Below are 22,674 nucleotides of genomic sequence, written 5' to 3'. Positions count from 1 at the left end.
TGGATTATAATAAGCTGACATAGAATAAGCTGTGAGTTGTTTATTTGTTTGGATTATTGGAGGTATGGATTATTGGGTTTGAAAAGCTAAAGTCTATAATGCCCTCAGCTATCTGTTCGGTTGATGGCATAGGTGGGTAATTTTTCTCAATTATGTAGGAGTAGTGGGTCTTTAGCCACTCAATAATTTGAAAAAAGCTCACCTAGAGCAGCTTATTAGATTATAATAATCTAGCTTATAGATTATAATAATCTGCTATAATAATTTACTTGTTTGTTTCAGAGTTAAATCAAATATACAAGCAGATATTGATTTTAGTAAAGGATACCCATATATTCATAATCCATTAATTCATCGACCATACCATTTTTAAGTCCATTACCACAAAATGGAAGAAACAAACACACATGATAAATCAATCCAGCAGCAAGCCAGCAGTAGACAAGAACTTAAGACACAAAGCACCAAAAACCAAACCTCCTCTTCAAGGATCACTGAAATGGCCTCCATCCTTGATCTACTCCAGCACTGGGAAGATTGGAGGCCAAACCATGGTCAGTGGATGGATCACTGGCAGAACACCTCCTCTCTTCGGTGACGCCTTGAAAATCTTCTTCACCATCCTCGTCCTGATATCCATGTACAGCACATCGCCATCAACGCACAAGAACATGAACTCGCAGTCGTCGCCGACCTTGATAACCCCAACCGGACCACCAATGTCCATCTCCCCGCCAACCTTCGCGAGGTGATCGAACCCTCGACGAACACCAATGTCGTCCACCAACACCCAATTGCCCGCTGTCATGCCGTCGCCGTCATCGTCGTCGCCACCGCGACGCCAGAGACGAGCTTGAAACCCATTGACATGGATGAGGTTGACGCCGGCGTCGTTTGACCGGAACAGGTCGAGGTCTCCGTCCTCCTCGTGGCGCACTCCGTCGGGGAGGTTGATGAAGGAGGTGGCCATGGATGCCAGGTCGAGCACAAGAATGGCGTGGGACTGCATGCCCAGGACGTATAGCTTGCCTTGGACAAGCAGGGCACGGTTCCAGGTCGTGTCGCCGCGGCACCGCGCCGGGAGCTCGACCGGCGCCGTGGCGCGGACGTCGTCGTCCCAGGCGCCCGCGCGCAGGACGGACACCTTGGCGAAGAACTCCCACCACACGCGCCAGTCCACGCGCTTGCTGCGCACCAGCGTCACCACGGTGTAGGACTGGCCGTCGCAGCCGTCCTCGGGGAGGAGGATGCAGACGTCGGTGGCCCGGCCGAGCAGCGTGTCGTCGTCGCCCATGGCGGATACGGGCGGCGGGCGCGCGGCGAGCGGGACCGGCGGGAGGACGGCGAGCGACCGCGACGCGTGCAGCAGCGGGCTGACCACCGCGAGCGTGCCGTCGCCGCGGTCGAACGGGTCGGAGAGGTCCATCAGGACGCGGCCGTTGCGGCAGTCGTACACGGGCAGCGGCTCGCCGCCGCCGATGGAGCCGAGCATGGCGCCCTTCGCGGCGCGGCGCGCGGCGGCGGCGAGCCCGCGGGGATGGGGGAGAGGCTCGAACAGCGAGCCCCGGCGTGCTTGGCGAAGAGGCCGAGGACGCGGGGCGGGTGGAGGGCGCGGTAGCGGCGGAGGAAGGCCGGGGCGGAGGCGACGCGGAGCCAGCGCCTGCAGACGGCGGCGGCGCGGACGAGGTCGGTGGGGAAGGCGAGGCGCAGGATGATCTCGCGGAGGAGGTCGTCGTCGTCGAGCACCACCGAGACGGCGGCGGCGGGCATGGCAGGGTGCGTTCCCTGACCTTCCATCTTCTTGGGTGTGTGAGTGGGTTTGGAGAATCGGGAGGGACGGAATGCATAGAAGGGGAATCAATGGAAGCATGTAAGCTAGTGTACTGGTTCCTTGTTTTCTTTTCCGGTTTCCATTTTTTTTCTTTATGGAAAGGGTTCGAAAAATATTACTATGGTACGTAAGACTGTAAGAGTATCTATATCTATATCTATATCTATATTAATATAAAAAGATAAGTCGCCTCCCTCCAATCCTATTGGTGTAATCATTCGGATCGATCTCTACCGTCCATCCGCAAATCCGGTGTAATCTGGTCCGTCCATCCGCAGATCTCTAATCTGTACCGTCCACCCATCTCGACCGCACGATTTTAGCCTCACCTCGCGCGAAGACGTCGCGAAGACTACGCGTCTATGCCTCACCCTCTCCACGCGCGGCTCACTCCTCCCGTCATGTACTGCCGCCGCCGCCTCAATCCACCGCTACCCCCGCCGGAGCTGACTTCTTCTCCAGCCGCCGCCGGAGCCGAGGTCGTCCCCTTCCGCCGCCGCCGCGGCGCACTCCACCGCTGCCCTCGCCGGATCCGAGGTCTTCCCCAGCCACCGCCGGAGACGTGGTCTTCCCATCCGCCGCGGCCAGCCGTGGCCGGAGTTGACGTCGTCCCGAGTCGCCGCCGGAGCCGAGTCGTCCCCAGCCACCACCGGAACCGTGGTCTTCCCCATCCGCCGCAGCCGCAAGAATCGCTCATTCACCCCACACCCGCACCCACGGCCACGCTGTGCTCTCCTCCACAACCATGTCGAGCCCACATCTGCCGTCGTTGACGCTGTGAGCACGCTGAGCCCTCTGCCGCAACCACGCCGCACATTAGAGATTTAATTGAGTTTTATGTTTCGGATGCTCCAGCTTTCTACCAGAAGTCCAGAACACACATACATCAGCATGAAGATGAGATGATTCAGGTCATTGAATTGCTTTGCATTCATGCTATCATATTTTGATGTGTCATTTAATCATGTTCTTCATATATTTGTTTTTCCAAGAAGGGCAGCAGGTGACAGTTGTTGATGCGGCCGTGTTTGGTGGTGTTCACAGTTCTTGAACTGCAGGAGTAATCGGTTTGCTAACACAGACCTGATCTCAAGGTGCTATGCAGCTTCCAGTGAATGTATTGTCTTACTATGATCTGCACATCCACCCGGGCAACTCTTTGCTTCCCAAATTTGATTGCTTGTGTTGCATATTTTTGCCGATGTAGAAATCATATGTTTTTAATGTTGTATGTCCTGACGGTTTGGCAACAAATATATCCCCAGTATCTTTTTGAGAACTATCCTCAATATCTCACGGTATTATTTCATTTGCACTCTAAATGAAGAATTTAAAAGAATTATAAATGCAATTTTCAATCTGATTTACCTTTGTACATGATTCAAGATTCAGTGCAGCAGCTGTAGTCTTCCTCCCCATATCAGAAAGAATGAATCTTAATGGTGAGGTATAATCCTAACGTTATACATTATGCTTTCATTTGCTCACAATAAAACTTAAATAATGTTCAATATAAGTTCACATATTGTTCTAAAAGTTTTGTTTTGCAGATTGGTAACATTCACTCATATATGTTGTCAGTTAGCTCATGTCCTATTGATGCAAATTTTGTTGTTCTCCTCTCTCTGCTTGGCCTCGGCTCACTGACAAACACCTCCTGTACCTTGCCCATTCCTCTACAACTTTTAATTGCAATTGAAAGATTTGGAACAACAGAAGAGGAAGAGAGATTTGTAACTATCTACAATGCCATTTGAGGTAGGTTATGTACTGTTAAAAGTGTTTTATCCATTCAGTTAACTGATAGGTAGTCTACTATTTTGTGAGTTTTAAGTGTCAAGTGAATGTGTACTGTACGATGTAATGGCTTGGTAATTATTAGTAATCAGAATTAGGGGAAGGTAAATCTCTTCTTTTTATCATAGAGCAGCACAAATATGTAATCAATTATTGGATACTTTTTACCTTCTGTATATTTTCTGCATGTTTGATATGTACTCCACCGATGAATGGCTAGACTTAACACTCAGAGGGAGGACAGAGGAAGAATAATATACTGATATATAGCTATGCACCGTTTATCAACCTTTAGTTTAATGCCTCAACAAAATGAATTATCGGGTTGATAACTGAAACATTTCTAATAGGTGCCACAGGTTACTTGATTAGGGATAATTGTTCCCCATTTTCTGATAACTGCCAAAGGGTTTTTAATGGCTTAAATACTTCCAGTTGACGGCTGCTGGATGATTTTATCCTCACTGGCTGCTTTCCAAATTTTTTTACCGTGTGTTTAAAAGGGAGTTATTAAGTTGTGCTATATTACACTACAATAGATATAATTCTCAAACTACATTTTTTGTGTCATGTATTGGGGAAAACACGTCAAAGTTTAAGTGTGTTTATATGTTTAATGTTACATAATGTGGGGAATGTGCATTGCACGTGCACGGTTACTAGTGTACGTAACAAGCTATAAACCAGCTATAAACGTATTTTAAAGAGATAAAAGAAGAGAGATAAGAGCAACGGACTACAGATCTGTAGCTAGTTGCAGCACGGACTCCAAGATGTAATGTGTGTTTGACAGGTGGGACTAGGTATTAATAGTATAGTAAGCAACTATTATATGATTTGGCTATTACATTGGCTATAGATGATTTGTAGCTAGTAGATAGCTATACTATTAAACTTGCTCTAAAAGCAAGTTCAATAACACAACTCAGTACTGGCTGCAATAGGTAGCCATGTCACCTATAGTAAATAATAGAGCCCATGCATACAATAGAAATATCTTGTTTACTCTAATACCAATATTCTATTATTTTTTGTAGGGCCCATCATCTTCTTCCCGAAACTCCTAGTTGGCGATTGATCGCCAGGAGCGATCGGTTTCCCCCCTCTCCTCCACGTGGTTTTCTTTTTTGGCACCACATTACTTTTCTATTTTAGTAAATTTATGAACCTAAAGTTTATACACCTCAAGTTTACACATATACAGTTTACAAATCCAAAGTTTATAAATCAAAAGTTTATATATCCGATTCAAATTTGAATTTGAATTCAAATATTTTTTATATATAGTATTTCTATACATCTAAAGTTTATACACCCAAAGTTTATAAGTCAAAAGTTTATATATCCGATTCAAATTTGAATTTGAATTATATCCGATTCAAATTTGAATTTGAATTTAAATATTTTTTATATATAGTATTTCTATACATCTAAAGTTTATACACCTAAATTTATAGACCCAAAGTTTATAAGTCAAAAGTTTACATACCCGATTCAAATTTCAATTTGAATTATATCCGATTCAAATTTGAATTTGAATTTAAATATTTTTTACATATAGTATTTCTATACATATAAAATTTATACATATAAAATTTATACATCTAAAGTTTATAGACCCAAAGTTTATAAGTCAAAAGTTTATATACACGATTCAAATTTGAATTTGAATTCAAATATTAGTTTATAAACCCAAAGTTTATAAGTCAAAAGTTTACATACCCGTTTCAAATTTAAATTTAAATTCAAATATTTTTTATATATAGTATTTCTATACATAATTTTTTCTAACTTTATTTTTTTATTTTTTTAAAATTTATAGTATAGTAGGAAGAGAAGAAGGGGAGGAGAGGAGAGGTGTGTACAGGGGGCATGGGGATCGATCGCCCATTAGCCACACCCTCTTCTTCCATCTCTTCTTTTTCTTCCTCCTTTCCTTTCCTTTACTCTGACGATGAAGGCAACTCTCAAGCGGCCAGTGAAGACGGGACCTAGGAGCACGCCAGAGCGGGGAGAGTGGGGGTGGTGTCAGCGGTGGCCATGGCGATTGCGAGGGTGAGGGCGACGGTCGCGGGGGACGCATGGAGGGCGGCGGCAGCCGCGACGGATAAAGGGGGAGAGGGTCACAGCCTTGCGGCTACGGGCGACGGGCAAGAGCAGTGGCCACACGGGAAGAGAGCGAGGGCGAGGGCGGCGGCCGCAGCGGATGGAGGGGGAGAGGGCGCGACCTTACGGCTACCGGCAACAGGCAAGAGTGGCTGCCACACGGGACGGGGCGAGGGTGAGTGCAGCGACGCGAACGATGGCAGGAGCGCTAGCCGCGGGGAACACGGACGGTGGCGGTGGCCATGGCAGATGCAGCGGGTGACGGCGGCGGCAGCCACAACGGATCCAACGGGCGACGAGCCGATGATGGTGGTCATAGGGGGATGCAGCCCAGGGTGGAGGCCTGGGTGGTCGAGGTGGCGACCTGGCGGACGCTGTCAGAGCCTCGGAGGCTTGGATGGACGAGGGCGTCGGACTGACGGACGTCGGGGCAAATGCAGGAGACGTTGCTGACCGTGGTGTAGGGGTGAAAACGGTACGGAAACGGACGGAAACCACTGTTCACAACAATGATATTTTCACAACAATGATATTTTCGGCCTGACACCATGGTATTCACTATTAAGTGGTTTAAAAAAAGGAATCCAGGCTATCTCAGTCACAAAATTTCCGGAAATTCCGAGAAAATTTCCGGAAAGTTTCCGACCGATTCCGAGTTCCGACAGAAACTGCCCTTATAATTTTCGATTCCGTTTCGGAGAAAATATTTTCGAATTCGTTTCTGTTTCCGAAAAAATTCCGACCGACAGATTCCGTTTTTGAAAATAGATCTGGAATCTGGAAAGTTTACGTACCGTTTTCACCCCTACTCATGGGGCTTCGTCTGTGATGGACGTGGCATCGAATATGCCGTTCCTCTGGGAGACTCGAGAGTAAAATTCGACCACTGTTGCTAAAGGACTCTTGCTACAGTACCATGCGATAGTTACTGTAGCAGACTTAGATCACTATTCCACAGGAACTCTGTTGTACTGCAGATGACCTATCACTCTCGCGCCTGGTAGCGTGGGTGTGTCATTCTTGGAGTGCGTGTGTAGTCGGGCGATTATATAGTTGCCCGCTCCCAGTCCCTCATCCCTTCATTCTCTCTGCCAAGTCATGCTTTGAGAGTCTACATGTTCTTGTTGTCATCAGTCATATAAGCTCTACTGTACACTAAAGGGATCGTAATTTAGTCCATGACGTTTGGCATTATCCAAAAAATACCATATTAGCTTAATATGGACCCATAAAATATGGTAATATGCCACATAGAAAGAGAAAGGACGTGACTACACAGCTAGTGGTAGCTAGTTCCACTCCATCTATAAGAGACATTATCTACCTATACTTCAAATATAATTTTCTCTTAAACTACTCATCCGATCTACGAACCGATTGCACCGTTGTGTTTGTAACAATTATATCTTTATAACAAGATCTCACATGACTATATTCTGATGAAAAATTATAAATTACTTTTATAATATATCTAAATTACTTCTTAGATATGTAAAAGTAAATTCAATGAAGCCTAAAACTAATTTACATATATTATAGAAGTAACTTATAACAAAAACTAAGTAACTTTAATGAATGTCTTTTTTAATTGGAAGTGACTACATAGCTAGTGGTAACTAGTTTGTACTCTATTTTGTATCTCCTTTCAACTTGAAAAAAACAATAGTATCTTCTTTTCTCATTCTACATGAAAAACAAAAATGTAAGGAAAGAAACTATCGATGATTAAATAGATTTATAGACAGTTACTTTTGAACCATGCAAAAGTTACTTCCAATTAACATTGAAGTTACTTTTAAAAATTGTTAAACTTATGTGTGTTGATCTCTGCTGATTAAATTTAATTTCTAGATAAAATCATATTTTTATTCCTACAAATGATTTACTTATAATGTCGTGACAAAATTACTTCTGTTTTGTTTTAAGTTACTTTTATAATATTGTCGACGGTAGGTACCCGTAGACCGGATATAGAGGGTATTGGGGTACGCTGGTACGAGGATCTACGTAGTACGACATCAAGGAAACAAGAGACAACGATTATACTGGTTCAGGCCCCTTAATAGGTAATAGCCCTAATCCAGTTGATATGGGATTATATGGAGAGAACCACAAATTACAAAGGGAATAATGGAACTAGATGATACCGACGAGATCGTAGTCGAGTTGATTCGACTAGATCACCCATCGACTTGGCTCCTGTAGGCTCCGGCTTCGTAGGCTGTGGTCGTTGTGTTGGCTATGAGATTCGATGCCTTAGGTCTTCCTGGGGGGTCCCTTTTATATCGCAGGTCAGGTGGTCTCCAAGTAGGACTCGGAGACATCGGACCCTGCACGATATAGTGACGACCCAGTCCTATATGGGTAGGAACCTTTCCATTGGTGGACTTCGTGATAGATTTCCTTAGCGTATAGAGAGAATGTCCGTACACGCGCAGATGTACCATATTGCCGTATAGCGTACATCCAAGGGTAGAGGGTATACCTTATCCGTAACCCTGACAGTAGCCCCCGACTTCAGCTTAAATGAACTCATGTAACCGATCGCGACTTCTGATGTCGGAGTTGCTGTCGTTCTCGACTGGTCGATCTTGGTGTGAGGACCGTAGAGACAAGGAGTGGTCGACAATGAAAGGGCCTTGATGTCGCCTAGAGGGGGGGGGTGTGAATAGGCGTTCCTAAAATTTACTTCAAAACACAACGGTTAAAATCAGGGCCCGGAACTTCCTGGCAAAAGGTCCGGAACTTCCTGGCAGCTTTTTCTCACAAGCAGAGAAAGCTGCCCGGAACTTCCGGGGTTCTTCCTAGGAACTTCCGGGCAGTTGTTAATTGCTATTTCAAGCACCTCACAACAAGTAAATTAAATCACAAGGAAGCCTAAACCATAGAGAGGTACAACATGTCTCAAACAAGAGTAATACACATGAAAATACACAAGATAGCACAAGTGATCATACAATGGGAGACATGATAGCACAACTAGGCAAATAAGGAGATAAGCATCACAATCACAAAGATAAAGAGAGTGAGAGGAGACAAACGATTTGTTTCCCGAAGTTCGGATTCTCCACCGAGAATCCTACGTCTCCGTTGAGGAGCTCTAAAGAGCTGGGTCTTGATTAATCCCTTGCCTCACCAAGAAAAGGCCTAGGAAGAGGTCTCCGGTCTTCAAGCCAACACCCCTAGGTACTTCTCTTTGGTTTCAAGTGACCACTAAGATCCCCAACTTGAACACCAAAAGAACACCACAAGTAAGGCTTGCTCTACCAAGACGACCTCCTAAACCTCACCTAGGATTACACTCACCGAGTATTCCGTTTCCTTTTGGAGGTGGAATAACGCCCTCACAAACTTGCCCGGGTCAATCCACAACCTTGTTAGAAACTCGCGGGCGACACCTAACCGTCTAGGAGGTCACCCTCCAAGAGTAACAAGCTCCAAATGACAGCCCAACGAGATACCCCAAGTGCTCAAGTCAACCTAGCCTTCAAAACCTTCTCCAATCCTCACCACCACCCTCAAAATCACTCTCTCACTCAAGAAATACACAAGATTTAGGTGGAGGAAGCAAAATCACATTGGGAGAGGATAGAACAAGCTAGGGAACACAAGAACTAAAGTGGAATGGCCAAAGGGTGACCTGGGGACGAAATCCATATATATAACGGCTAGGTGACGTCATCTAGCCATTACTCACAAGTTTGAACTGGAAACCTACCAGGAGGTTCGGGGTAAAAGTGCCAGGAACTTCCGGCCAGCACTTAGGAAAATTTTCAACCTCACCTCGGCGCCAGGAAGTTCCAGACAGAACCTCCGAGTGGGACTCTCTGTCCCGAGTAGAGCCATTTTCAAAAACAGCTCCTAAAAATATTTCAACACTTGGACACCACTAAGAGCACTTGTGTTATCTCAGAACCACACTTGGAACCCCTCTTAATAGTATGGTTTTTCCTAAACTCAAAGCGAAAAAGTAAACTAGTCTAACTCGGCTCCGAGTTTTCTCGCCGCTTTGTTTTGGGGGGTCTCCAAGCATCCTAGCCCACTCCTAAGCAACCTGGGACTAATACACCACTAAGAATGTTATCTTCTTGCTTCACCTTGAGGGTTGTCAACATCAACGCCATTTCACTATTCGGACTATTCTCACCTACACTCATTAAGCATATTAGTCCCAAATCAATTATACCTTTGCCTTGATCAATACCCACTTTGGCTTTTGACTTGATGTTCATTGGAGAACCACATCCTCTTGATCTTCGGCATTCCATCTTGCGGTCTTCTAATAATTGATACGAATTACTCATAGCTTCAAATGGCCTCCCACGGTCCATCATGACCATTATGACAAAGCCTTCACTCGCCCTTCACCACCGGATTCGGTCCATCGGTGCCAAGCCTCTTGCTTGCCCTTCACCCTCCGCATGGTCCATTGTAGCCGAGCCTTACTTGCCCTTCACCGTTTTGCCATAAATAGCCACTTCATACCCCGCATCATCAATGTCTTCACTTGCTCCTCATCAAGGTATAACGTCTTCTTCTAGCTTCAATCTTTTAACTTGATGCCGGAACTTAACCTAATCTCACCAACTCATGGAAATAGTTAGTTCCAACAATGGGTTGTCATTAATCATCAAAACAATCACCACACTCTTAGGATCATAGATCTTCCAACCTCCCCTTACAAGGGCAACTCTAGTGCATAGATCTTTCAATCTCCCCCTTTTTGGTGATTGATGACAACACTATCACAAGAATAGGAATTTAAAGAGAATACTCTAGTATATGTTAACTTGAGCATGAAACATATACTAGAGGGTTAGTTTCATCAACATATGAAATGAGTATGCACTTTCCCCTTTATATCTCTTTCTCTTTATACTTCTCCCCCTTTGGCATCAAACACCAAAAGATTAAATGAGTGGGTGGGAGCATAAAGAAAAAGAAATCATATCAAGTATATAAGAACTACACAAGTCCTATACACTTGAAGGGAAAAAGGTTTAACATACCTTTGGTGTTCCAAAGAGGCTACAACAAGATGAAACTCTATCAAAAGCGTTAGTTTCAAAATAGCAAAGCACAAATAGCCTCGAGGTACACACAAGAAGATATACAAGAAAATCATGTGCACCAACACCAAATAAAGCAATTGAACTCATCAAAATTCCAATAGAAAGAGTTGGGATCCAAAGAGACACCAATCCAAAGCAAGCTCTTTTTGGTCTTGTGCATATGAGCCACACCAATTGATAGAATAATACCAATCAAAAGAGATAGGCCTAGTTTGTAGTCACAATTGGTAAGAACCCATATGCACATATAGCAAATACATTGATTAGATAAACTCACTTAATTTGGAGCAAGGTACAAAAGCATGATTCAAAAAATATTTTCTCTTTAACACATACTTCTCCCAAAACTCACTAAAAGGAGGGCAAAAAGTATGTCAGGCATATAATGCTATAGACAAGTCATGTATGCCCGAAAGAAAAGTCTCATAAGCCAAGACCCAATAAATAGTGACGATGAAGAGACATATCAAGACTTATGTAGCATCACAACATAGGATGAACTCCTTCTAAATATGTGCATACAAAAGAGTGAAAAGAAATCTTTATGCACTTTCACAAAAGAAATGAAGGAACAAAAGAATCCATCCTATATTATGAAATTAAGGTTGCAAAGAAAATCCATAGAAGCAATAATGAAGTCTACCTTGGGAGTCGTCCACTTCCGACATAAGACTAAAAGTATAAACTCAATTTAAACCATTAGTCTTCCAAGGTATAGAATAAACTCCCCCTCAAGGTGTGCATATAAGGATAAATTTAATGCATACATATGCACTTTACTCAAATGAGAATTGGGGAGGAGTTTACACTATATTTTGGGTCAGGAGGCAAATATCACCAAAAGAAATAAATTTAAGGACTAGAATTGTAAAGCACACTTTCATAAACCTCACATTTCAAGATGATGGTGCTTAACCAATCTCATCCTTCTTCACCCATTCCTTCGGTTGTCATAAATCAATCTCCCCTTGATCTATCATTACCTCTTTTCTCTATTTGAATCAATAGAAAAGAGAAAGCATAAAAAGCACACGAGTTTCACATATAATGATCCTTTTGATGTGGAGGAAAATTGGATCACTTATTCATGAAACCTCATAATATAGACTAAATTCTCCCAAAAGTAATGCACACATATGGTGGAAGGCAAATTTATGTGCATTATTTGACATTTAAATCAAGCAAGGGAATTTAATCTATATTATGAAAGGTAGCTAGATAAAATATACGATGAAAAGGTAATTGAATTACCACTTGTGAATAGCATACTTTTGAGAATGTTTCACTTCCCATGAGACTAAACATAAAATACACTTAACAAGAAGTTAGTCTCAAAAATACAAAACATAGGACATGCTCCCCCTAAATATGTGCATGCAAGCATTTGAATTACTTGATGGAAATGGTTATGAGTGAATTTAAATTGAAGTCCAAAAACCGCCTCGCGCAACGGACCCAGAAATTTCCGGCGGCCATCTCTCTCCTTTCCTTGCAATTCGCACCGTTGGTAGTGTGCCTATTTAAAGGAGTTTTGGGAATCCATTTTGGAGTCCAGTTGTTGCAAAAACTTTCTAGCCTCTGAACGCTCTTCGTCTTCTACGCTTCCACGCAAACCCTAATTCGCTCGCCTCGGTTTCTTCTCCCGCGATCTCCAACGGCGATGGACCTCGACAAGTCCACTTCCACCGGTGCGTCTTTGAAGAAGTTGCAGGAGGAGGGCGCTCTTCCCGGTCGCGGGACCATGGAGAGGGAACCGGGAGGTACTGAACCTGAACCCGTCCTGGGCCGCATGGTTGCGGTTGAGGATTATATTCTCTGTGGTTTTCTTCCTCCGCCTTCTGAGTTTTCCTTCTCATCTTGAACTTCTACGGTCTTTTTCTGCTCCATCTGAACCCCAACTCCATAGCCTTCCTTAGCATTTTTTATCATCTTTGTGAGGCCTACATTGGGGTAGAGCCGTTTCTTGACCTCTTCCGTTTTTACTACGAGTTGCGCTGGATGGAATCTAAAAAGGTATCCGGGTGTGTTGGTTTTTGACTTCGGGATGGCCTGAAGTCGCGATACATCCCTTTCCAGTGCCCCTCTTCTCGTAGCAAATGGCGGGCGAGGTTGTCGAAACAAGATTTCGGCAATACTAAAAGGGGGTGGCTATCAAGCTAGAAAAGTGGATGGGTTTAGAGACAAGGAATTTTATACAGGTTCAGGCCTTCTTAATCAAGAAGTAATACCCTACTCCTATCCGGGGATTGATCCACCGAGTGTATTATTGATCGTATGATCTGGGTGAAAATTGTGTCCCTAAAGGCATCCGGACCTCTCCTTATATAGGGGAAGGGATCCGTATTACAAAGCACAGCCCATATTCCTAACGGAATAGGCAGTTATAGATAAAATACAATCGTAACCGACTAGGATCTCGGGTATTTTCTTGACATACAAGTTTAGAATTTAACCCGAGTCCTTTTAAAAATATTCTATCTATACATGACACCCCATACCCAGTCGGACTATACATGCCGTGTAGGTATGGGGTATCCATAATCTCCACAGAGGTGGTTCTATCTTCAGATAGAAGATTCGGATCCAGTCTTCATTGTTCCTGAGGAGCAACCAGACAAGATTCCGTCTTGGACCGCCAAACCCGCCTTGACCCCATCTCTCTAGTATTTGGATCTCCGAGTACGAGTACGAGTACGAGGATTGTCGGGGTATGAAGTCGCTGCGGACTTCATTGGTAGACGGATCCAGCCGCTCCAGGCTCGAGCCCATCCAGCCTTTGACTACTCTGGGCCAGAGGACGCGACCCGGGTTTCTCCTCGAGGTATTTTTCTTGTATTCTGGGTTTCTCTCCTTTCATGCGCATTCCTCCTGACTTATCGAAATTTGGTTCTTGATCTACAGGTTTGAACAGCGCAATTGTGGAGCACCGTGTTTCCCAGGTGATGATCAGTGGTCCCACGACAGCGAGCAACGCCCCCACCCCTCTTTGCGAGAAAGAGGCGGCTGAGCGCGAAGCCGCAATCAACGTGAGTGTAATCAATGACCCTTTACCTTTTAACTCTTAGATCGCATCATGACTTCATGTTGTGCAGGCACTCTCCCTGACTGACATCATTGGGCCGCTCGCGGACCACCAGGCGGCGGCTTCGTTGAAGGAGGGCGTTGCCCAGGAGGCGTCCGACGCGGCCATTGCCGCTGCTGCTGCCACGACCAGCGGCAGCAAAGTTCCGAGGAAAGGGAGGAAGTTTTCCTCCGTGCTCGGCAACCGCCGGAAGACGCCCACCCCATCGGTAAGCCTTTTTGGTTATCGATTACGTAGTCGGAAAATGTCACCCTCATATCGTACTCGGTTTACTTAGGCCTTGGATGCGTCTCCCCCGCCTCCACGACGGCATAGGCTGGTGACACTCGGCGAGAAGTAAGTGGACGAAATTTGAGGCCCTTGACTTGATCGGATTCTGGCGTTTTGTTATGATGACCAACATGATCGTCTTTCGTAGGGCGGCGCGGGCGAGGGCGGCGCAAGATGGGTCTGGGGGAAACTCCAGCGCATCTCCTGCAGTGGCCTCGACCGATGTCGTGGTCGCGCCCAGGAGCCGCGAAGTGACGCCCAGCGGCCCTGCCAGCGATCTTGTGCCCGGTCGAGGCCCGCCTGCTGCCGTCCTCACATGGGAGGAGCTCCAAGTCGAGATGGGGTGCATCCTCGAGGCTGGTGCTCGCGGCATAAGTCGCGAGATCGTGGAGGCGAGGGCAGCGGCGGCGTCGTCGGCGAACGAGCGCGCCGACAAACTGGCGCGCGACTTGGCGGAGGTTTGTGAGGACCTCTAGAAAATGAGGGAACTGGTAGCCGGCAACGAGCGGCAACGGTAGGGGCTTGAGCACTTTATGTCAGAGCTCGAGAACAACCTGTCGGAGATCCGTGGCTCGCTGCAGGTTACCTACACTGGTCTGCACCAGCTCACCGGGGAGTGCGGTGTCATGATGTAAGTTCAAGTGCCTTAATTTGGTTTTGGTGATTAATGACAAATCTAACTATATGAGACTAATCATTTTTATGAGCCTTTCTTTGACTAGTCTCATTTGGATATGAAAGTAAAAATGATGAGAGGTATGTATTAAACTTCACATATTCTAACTTGGTCTCTCTTGTGGATCCAAAATATAGTATGAGCTTCCTATTTGATCTTTATTGATTATGTGCATATGCGTTCCTTCATATCCATATGTATGCACATCTTGAGGGGGAGCTTATTCTATATTTTGTTTATTATAAGATTTCTATCTTGATTTGAAATCATTTTTCATCTCATCTCTCTATATTGTTTATATCGGGTTATTATCCATCACCAAAGAGAGAAAAGATTGAAAGATCTTGGATTAAACAATTTGTGTAATTGTTACTTTGGTGATAGATGATAAACCGATGTTTATGGGATTAACCTCTCTTTTGCATAAGTTGTCTACTAGGTTATTTCCTGATAATGAGATGTGGAAGATATGCATTCTTTTGTGATGGACCTTAATCATGACAAGGATGAAATGCATGGAGATAAAACGATATGTACCACTTCTTATCTCCTACTTTTTGATAGGTTCATATATATGATTTCCATGTTATTGATATATAAGTGTGAGACTAATGTTTACTCGAATGTTATCTTATTTAGTCTCATTTACATTGAGAACATGGAGATCATGAAGGTATATGTTTTATGTTGGTCTACATCATTACTACATATGCCTTCTCTATATGTATAAGATAAACCCCCATTGGTCATTCTCTAATTATGCATACACTTGTATCTCTTGTATATTTATTTGTATGCATATATTTAGGGGGAGCAAATCCTATACATTTATTGTGCATGTTCTAGATCCATGTTGTTCACCTATTATTTATATCGGATCTTTGCACTTGAGCTTGCATACGAGTATATGACACTTGTGATGTTAATGAATACTCAACAAACATATCCATATCTTTCATATGCAACCGGTTGGTCATCAAGTGAAGGATGACAACCGATTTGTTGAGACTAATGTTCTCCTTTGAGGTGTGAAAAGGAATAGGTCCCACTACGATGAGGCTAATGAATGACACCATGGGTTAGTGGTCACCAAGCCAAGTACATTGTTATGTTGGCAAGAATGAAGTCAAGCTTGTGATGAGAATAAAGTCTTGACAAAGGATGGACAAGACCTCGGCATAAACATGGTTCAACCGGATGGTCACAAGTGTTGATCTCGGCTCAAGCTTGACCCTAAGATGGATGGCGCAAGGCAAAGGTATAATGTAGCTAAGAATGTTTTCTTAGTCTTTTCCCGGTCTTGGTGTTTGGTGTAGATCGGATTTGCTAGATAGGCGCCGTACTATCAAGAGGGTTCTATGAAGCGAGCTTGTGGATGATCTTGTGCCATATTAGTTCATATGCATGTAGGTGCATTTTTTGGGCTTGTCTAACCAAGTGTGATTAGTTTTCTCAAGTCCTAAACCAAGAGAGAAGTGGACATGTCCAATAGGAGTGAGTGACATCTTGTGGGTATGTCCGGTGGATATCCTTTGGAGTGTGAGCCCATTATCCTTGACTTAAGTTGTGTTTCTTGGATGGATTTTTCATGGGTTGGATGGCCCTTTGAATAAGCTTTCCATAGAGTCCAAGAACGCCAAATTCCGAGACCCGAGTCAAGAGATATCGTCGTTTTACTAACGGTCGGTTGAGCTGAAAAGTGACCTGCGGTCTGACCGTGGGCCTTAGGCCGGTCTGACCGGGTCTGTTAGCCGGTCTGACCGGCGTGGTAAGGCCGGTCTGACCGGCCCCACTAGTCTGTTGCACTGGTCTGGTTTTTGGTGGCGATACAGAGCCGCCAGAGCCGCAACCGGTCAGACCGAGCCGTGGACGGTCTGACCGGCCACTACACTGCGGTCAGACCGGCCAGGTTGAGTGGGCTCAATGATTGCCCTGTAACGGCTAGTTTTCTAGCCGTAGCCGTTACAAAGTAGTCCGGTCTGACCAGCCTCACAACGGCAGTCTGACTGGCAGAGCACAAAGTTGGGGATTTCGGTTCCAACGGCTAGTTTTGGTGGTTGGGGGTATATATACCCACTCCCCAGCAGCAAGGGTAAGGTTTTGGCACTCCATTGCATTATCTTGAACCCTTGCAAGAGCTCTCACACCCTTGTGCACTTAGTTTATCTAGTGAGGTGTTAGAGAGTGAGTTAAGCCAATCCAAGTGCATTGCTTCATTGTTATAGCTAGTGTGGCACTTGATCATCCTCGGCAAGCATCCTAGACTTGTTACTCTTGGAGGTTGCCCGGAAGTACGAAGATGTACCAAGATCTGAAGGAAGGATACTGGTGGCCCAACATGAAGAGAGATGTGGCGGAATACGTAGCACTCTGTGACGTGTGCCAAAAGGTGAAGGCTGAGCATCAGCGACCGGCAGGCTTGCTGCAACCCCTTAGGATTCCCGAGTGGAAATGGGATGAGATAAGTATGGATTTTATTGTTGGATTGCCCAAGACCGCAACAGGATATGATTCCATTTGGGTGATCGTGGATCGACTCACCAAGACGGCAAGATTCATCCCCGTCAAGACAAACTATAGCAGTGCTAAACTCGCCGAGTTGTACATGACCAGGATAGTGTGTCTTCATGGTATACCTAAGAGGATTATATCCGATCGAGGCACACAGTTTACCTCGCATTTCTGGGAAAAGTACATGAAGCCCTAGGAAGTTATCTTGCTTTTAGCACAGCTTATCATCCACAGACAGATGGCCAGACGGAGAGAACCAACCAGGTCCTGGAGGACATGCTGAGAGCTTGTGCGTTGGATTTTAGCAAAGACTGGGAGAGGTGTTTGCCCTACGCCGAGTTCTCCTACAACAACAGCTTTCAAGCAAGCCTGAAGATGTCCCCCAATGAAGCATTGTTTGGTCGACGATGCCGGACGCCGCTGATGTGGTCTAAGACAGGTGAACGGGCGGTATTTGGACCTGACATTATCAATGAGGCCGAAGAAAAGGTTCGCTTGATCCGTGACCGTTTAAAGGTAGCACAATCACGACAAAAGAGTTATGCCGACACCCGAAGAAGAAACCTAGAATTTAAGGAAGGAGATTACGTTTATTTAAAGGTTTCTCCGATGAGGGGAACAAAAAGGTTTAAGATTAAGGGAAAACTAGCACCAAGATATGTGGGACCCTTTCAAATCACGGCTAGAAGAGGAGAAGTCGCATATCAGTTACAGCTACCAGAGAATATCGCTGATGTGCACCCAGTCTTCCATGTGTCCCAATTAAAGAAATGCTTACGAGTGCCAGAAGAACAAGCTCCGCTGGAAGAGATTCACATTAGCAATGATCTCACGTATCCAGAACACCCGATCCGGATATTGGGTAAAGCAGAAAAGAGGACTAGGAGCAAAGTGTGGCGTATGTACAAGGTACAATGGAGTAATCACACTGAGGATGAAGCCACCTGGGAAAGCGAAGAATTCTTGAGGACGGAGTACCCGCATCTATTCGAAAACTGGTAAGAAATCTCGGGACGAGATTTATTTAAGGGGGGTAGGTTTGTAACACCCTGAAAATTCGACCGACAAAAAAAAAATCTAAACTCTAAAAATATGGGCCTTCAAAAACTTTTTAAATAAATTGCATCATGCCAATTTTATTCGACGATTTTATTGGATTTTGATTTCAGAATTCATCGATCAGAAATAGGGGAAAATTAATTAGGAATTAACCCTGAAATTAGATTTGGTTAAAGAAATAAATAAATTATAATTTAAAATAAAGATTATGTAAGGATAGGAATAAATAAAATATCATCGCGGCCATATTTGTATTAATTAGATTTAAATGCAATGGAACAAGAATTAACCCTAATTAAAAATTCAAATAAATTATACCAATAAAATATGAGTAATATTAATCTAGGGTGAATTCATTAGTTGAGATAACAGAAACATTGAGTAAACTTCATTTATGCAAGATTTAGAAATTATAGAATCAAATTTATATGGGAAATAAACTAAAATCGGGATAAATAGGAAAAAGACACTGTTCATTGCACTCTAGGTGTTCGACGAGGTTCCCTAGCCCCTTCCCCTTCCCTGCCATGCGCACCTCGCGCCCCGAGCCATCGCCATCACCGCCTGCCGCCGTGCCGCTGTCGCCTGCCGCGCCCCGCGCCGCTCGGCCGTCGCCGTCGCGCCTCGCGCCTCGTACCGCCGCGCGCCATCGCCGTCGCTGCCGCGTCGCCGTCGCCGTTGTTGTCGCGTCATTGCGCCCCGCGCCGCGCCGCCCGCTGTCACGTCGCCGCTGCCGCCCGTCGCGTCGTCTTGCGCCCCGTGCCGCCGCTGCCGTGCTGTCGCCGTCGCCGTCGCGTCCCGCCTCACGCCGCGAGCCACCGCTGTCGCCGTCGCCGTCCCATGACCACGCGCCGAGCCCCGCGCGCCGCCCCGAGCCCCGTCGCCCCTCCCCTCTCCTTCTCCCCCTCTTCCCTATAAATACTCCCCCCTCCATTTCCCCCACTCCATTTTCCTCTTCCTCCCCTCTCTCCCTCCACCACGCCGCCGTCCTCGTGCCGTCGCGCCACCGTCCCCGTGCCGCCGCGCCGCCGCCCTCGATGCCGCCGCGCCGCACCGTGTGCCGCGCCGGGTGTCGCCGTCGCCTTGCGCCACCGTCGTCGCCACCGCCGCGCTGCCGCCGTCGTCGCCGCCGCCGCCGCTGGTGAGCCGTCTTTCCCCCCCCCTCGCGTCCACCACCGCCGCTGCTCGGGTGGACAAGAGCCGAGAGAGAGAGAGGAAAGGAGAGGCCGGTAGGGAGGAATAAGAAAAGAAAAGAGAGGAAGAGAAGGAAAAGAAAGAAAGGAGCCGGGAGGAGAGAAAAGAGAGAAAAAGAGAGAAAAAGAAAAGAAAAGAGAGAAAAGAGGAGAGAAAAAGAAAAGAAAAAAAATAAATAGAAATTAGAGGAAGATTAGGGAAGTTTAGAAAATTTAAAATAATTAGAATTTAATTATGGATTAATTATAGTCGTAGAATTGCAAAATTTAATATAAATTATGGATTATTCTTGGCAATTTCTATAAGAAATCAATTCGCGGTAATAATTTAGATGTAGTTAATTACTAAACAAATAGATGAATTCTTATAGATTATTATAGATTATTTTTGGGTAATCCCTATAAGTAATCGATTCACGGTAGAAATTCGGATTTAATTACTAGAGATTTTAGCCGTGTGTTACATTTAATCATTCAGTCTTAGACTAAATTAAATCGTATAATATTTCTAGGGTTTCGTCCGATATTTAGCTCGCGATAGAAATTCCTAACCTATTATATGGATATAATGCTCGGGTAAATTAAATTAAAAACTTATGACAACAAAATATTTATACCCGCAAAATAGTTTAAATCGAAATTGGGTTTGCCGTAGTTCGCGGATAGTAAAGTTAATAAAAAGGAATCGACTTTCGCATTCGACTGTCATTTGGATTTATTTGGATTCTTATTTGAATTCTAACCGAATTCAAATCAATTTTCGCACGTAACTATAGAGCCTGAGGGAGTTGCGGATCCAAGCGAAGGCCAAGACCCGCAAGACTTTGAGCAAGGCAAGTCATCACTATTCCTTGAACATGTTGATCCCAATTGCGAAATTGTTTTGTTTACAAATAAAATTGCATGCAATGATGAACATCCTACTTGTGATTATGCCATGCCTTGATTATTGATTACCCTTAGATCTTTGTAACCATGTTTACGTATGAGTCCCTAGTCAACTATGACAATTGCTTAGAAATGCTATTCTAGAATCATGCATACTCATATTTATCAAATGCTATATGTTTGGGCAATTACCTTTGGGAAGGTAATGGAGATGCGGCATGTGGAGACATGAGCGCCACATTGCCATGATGTTGATGACATGATTTGTGAAAGGAGAAATAAAATTACACAACTGTTTTCGACTGGGGCGGACGGAGGATTTGGGTGGTATCTGGAAAAGGCTAGTACCGTCCCCGGTCAATTAAGGACCGAGCCATGAAGTTAAGCATGAAACGACCCTCGTACAACCGCACTTCTCGTATGGGTATAGACCTAGCGGAGTAGATAGCCGAGCGGAAGCAGTATCCCTGCATAGATGGTTCACCCCTGAGTGAGGCAGGTGCGCTACGGTGGGACAGCCATTGAGGTAGGGCCGAGAGGCGTGCCCTACATCGGTGTCGCCATTGGTAGGACTGCCATGAGTGTGTGAGAGAGAGAACTTAACTTGAACCATAATTTAATATGTGTGTGAGACTTCTCTTTCCCGGGAGCGCCAGAACTCCTCTCACTGCTAGAAACATGGACGCCTAGAGTGCATGAGGATTTAAGTTCATGGAGCGGGTACTGCCAATGCGAGGTTATCGAAAAGCTTTGCCGTGACGCGTCTCATGTGTTGGGACGAGGCTCATGTGTTGGGCAGTCGTGGAGTGCGGGTAAAGTGTACATCCACTGCAGTGTGAGTAAACCAAATCTATTCGAATAGCCGTGCTCGCAGTTATTGAGCACCGGGACATGTATTGCACTTGGCTAGACTCTAAATTCTTAACCTGTGTGGGATGGGATATTGCATGATGATTTTTATGCTGCTGGAGCCACTTCCTGAGAGGAGGGAAGGTGGACATCCTCAGAAAACCATGACGACTCAATGGCGGGAAGCTATCCTTGAAATCACAATGGATGGTGGACAGAACCGTCGTTGTTTAATGTGAACACTGGTATTAAAACTTGATCAGTCTATGCTAGGTCTTAGGTTTGTGAAAAGAATTACAAAACTGGCTTAGCGCAAAAGAGCCATAGCCATCCTTTGGAATACCCCTTTCATATGCATTGTTGCTGTGGTGGCTTGCTGAGTACGGTTGGTACTCACCCTTGCAAATATAAAATTAATCAGAAGCGGGAGATGAAGCTTCGGAGGATCCCTATGCCTACTACCAGGAGGGAGATGAAGACGATGGCGCTCAGTAGGTGTTAGTACGGTCGTTGCCTGTGGCAATGGCATGCCGCTGCCTGAATTCCGCTGCCTTATCTATTTCTGCTTTTGGATGTATTCCGGACCGCTCGGTCCGATGATTTAAGACAATGCCTGCGGGCTTCTGATGTAATAATTAGCACTAGACTCTCGTGTATGTACTTTTGGTATTTCAGCTATGAACTCGTGTGTACCAGACTACTTGATCCAGGGAAATGGTACTGTTTACACGAATGATTCCTGTTATAAAAACGGGGGTCCACAGAGCTGGTATCAGAGCCATACGACTGTAGGAAAAGACCAAAAGGCGCTCCACCCCTTTTCTAAGTTGGCCAAGGGAGAAATTCCCATTTAGTAATACTTTCAAAAATAAAAACGCTATGTTTACAAAACTCGGAACGATTTTCATCTTACTCTTAACTATTTTCTTCACAAAACAAGTTTTACTCTTAGCTGACTTTGGGTTTTTCTTAAAGATTAGAAGGCAGATCAGGATTCACCCGCCACCTGGGAGATGGGCGTACCCCGCTCAGAGGGATACGTCATTGAGCTACACCGGCTGATGAGGCGTCTGCGATACCCCAGATTTCCGATTTACCGAGTGAGACAGTGTGGATCTGTTTAGGAGGCTCGGGTCGAGGTTCACACACGAGTTTCGTCAGAGTTAGACTACAGCTTTCCGACACGCCACCGTCGCGACTTGCCGGAGACCGCGATGCAGGATGCAGCCCGGGAGGCCTTCCTCCGACTTAGCTCTATCCACCGAGCTGAGTTGGCGAGTACTGAGTTTGCTCACCACCCATTTCGAGAGGAGGGCAACTCCGTCTGCACAGTTCAGGAC

At 45.2% G+C, this 22,674-nt stretch overlaps 2 long non-coding RNA genes across 2 annotated transcripts; both read left to right on the top strand.

Annotated features, from left to right (window-relative positions):
• Positions 1-2,178: 2,178 nt before the first annotated feature.
• Positions 2,179-3,113, top strand: LOC107277114 (uncharacterized). The gene is made up of 3 exons (XR_010739032.1): positions 2,179-2,608; positions 2,687-2,742; positions 2,824-3,113. It is a non-coding gene; the product is annotated as an uncharacterized lncRNA (long non-coding RNA).
• A 26-nt stretch (positions 3,114-3,139) lies between these two features.
• On the top strand, positions 3,140-3,901 carry LOC136355023 (uncharacterized). The gene is made up of 2 exons (XR_010739033.1): positions 3,140-3,278; positions 3,369-3,901. It is a non-coding gene; the product is annotated as an uncharacterized lncRNA (long non-coding RNA).
• The last annotated feature ends 18,773 nt before the right edge of the window (positions 3,902-22,674 follow it).

The sequence above is a fragment of the Oryza sativa genome, chromosome 2 (assembly GCF_034140825.1).
Source record: "Oryza sativa Japonica Group chromosome 2, ASM3414082v1".
Lineage (NCBI taxonomy): Eukaryota > Viridiplantae > Streptophyta > Magnoliopsida > Poales > Poaceae > Oryza > Oryza sativa.
This window is presented reverse-complemented; position numbering and strand designations above follow the sequence as displayed.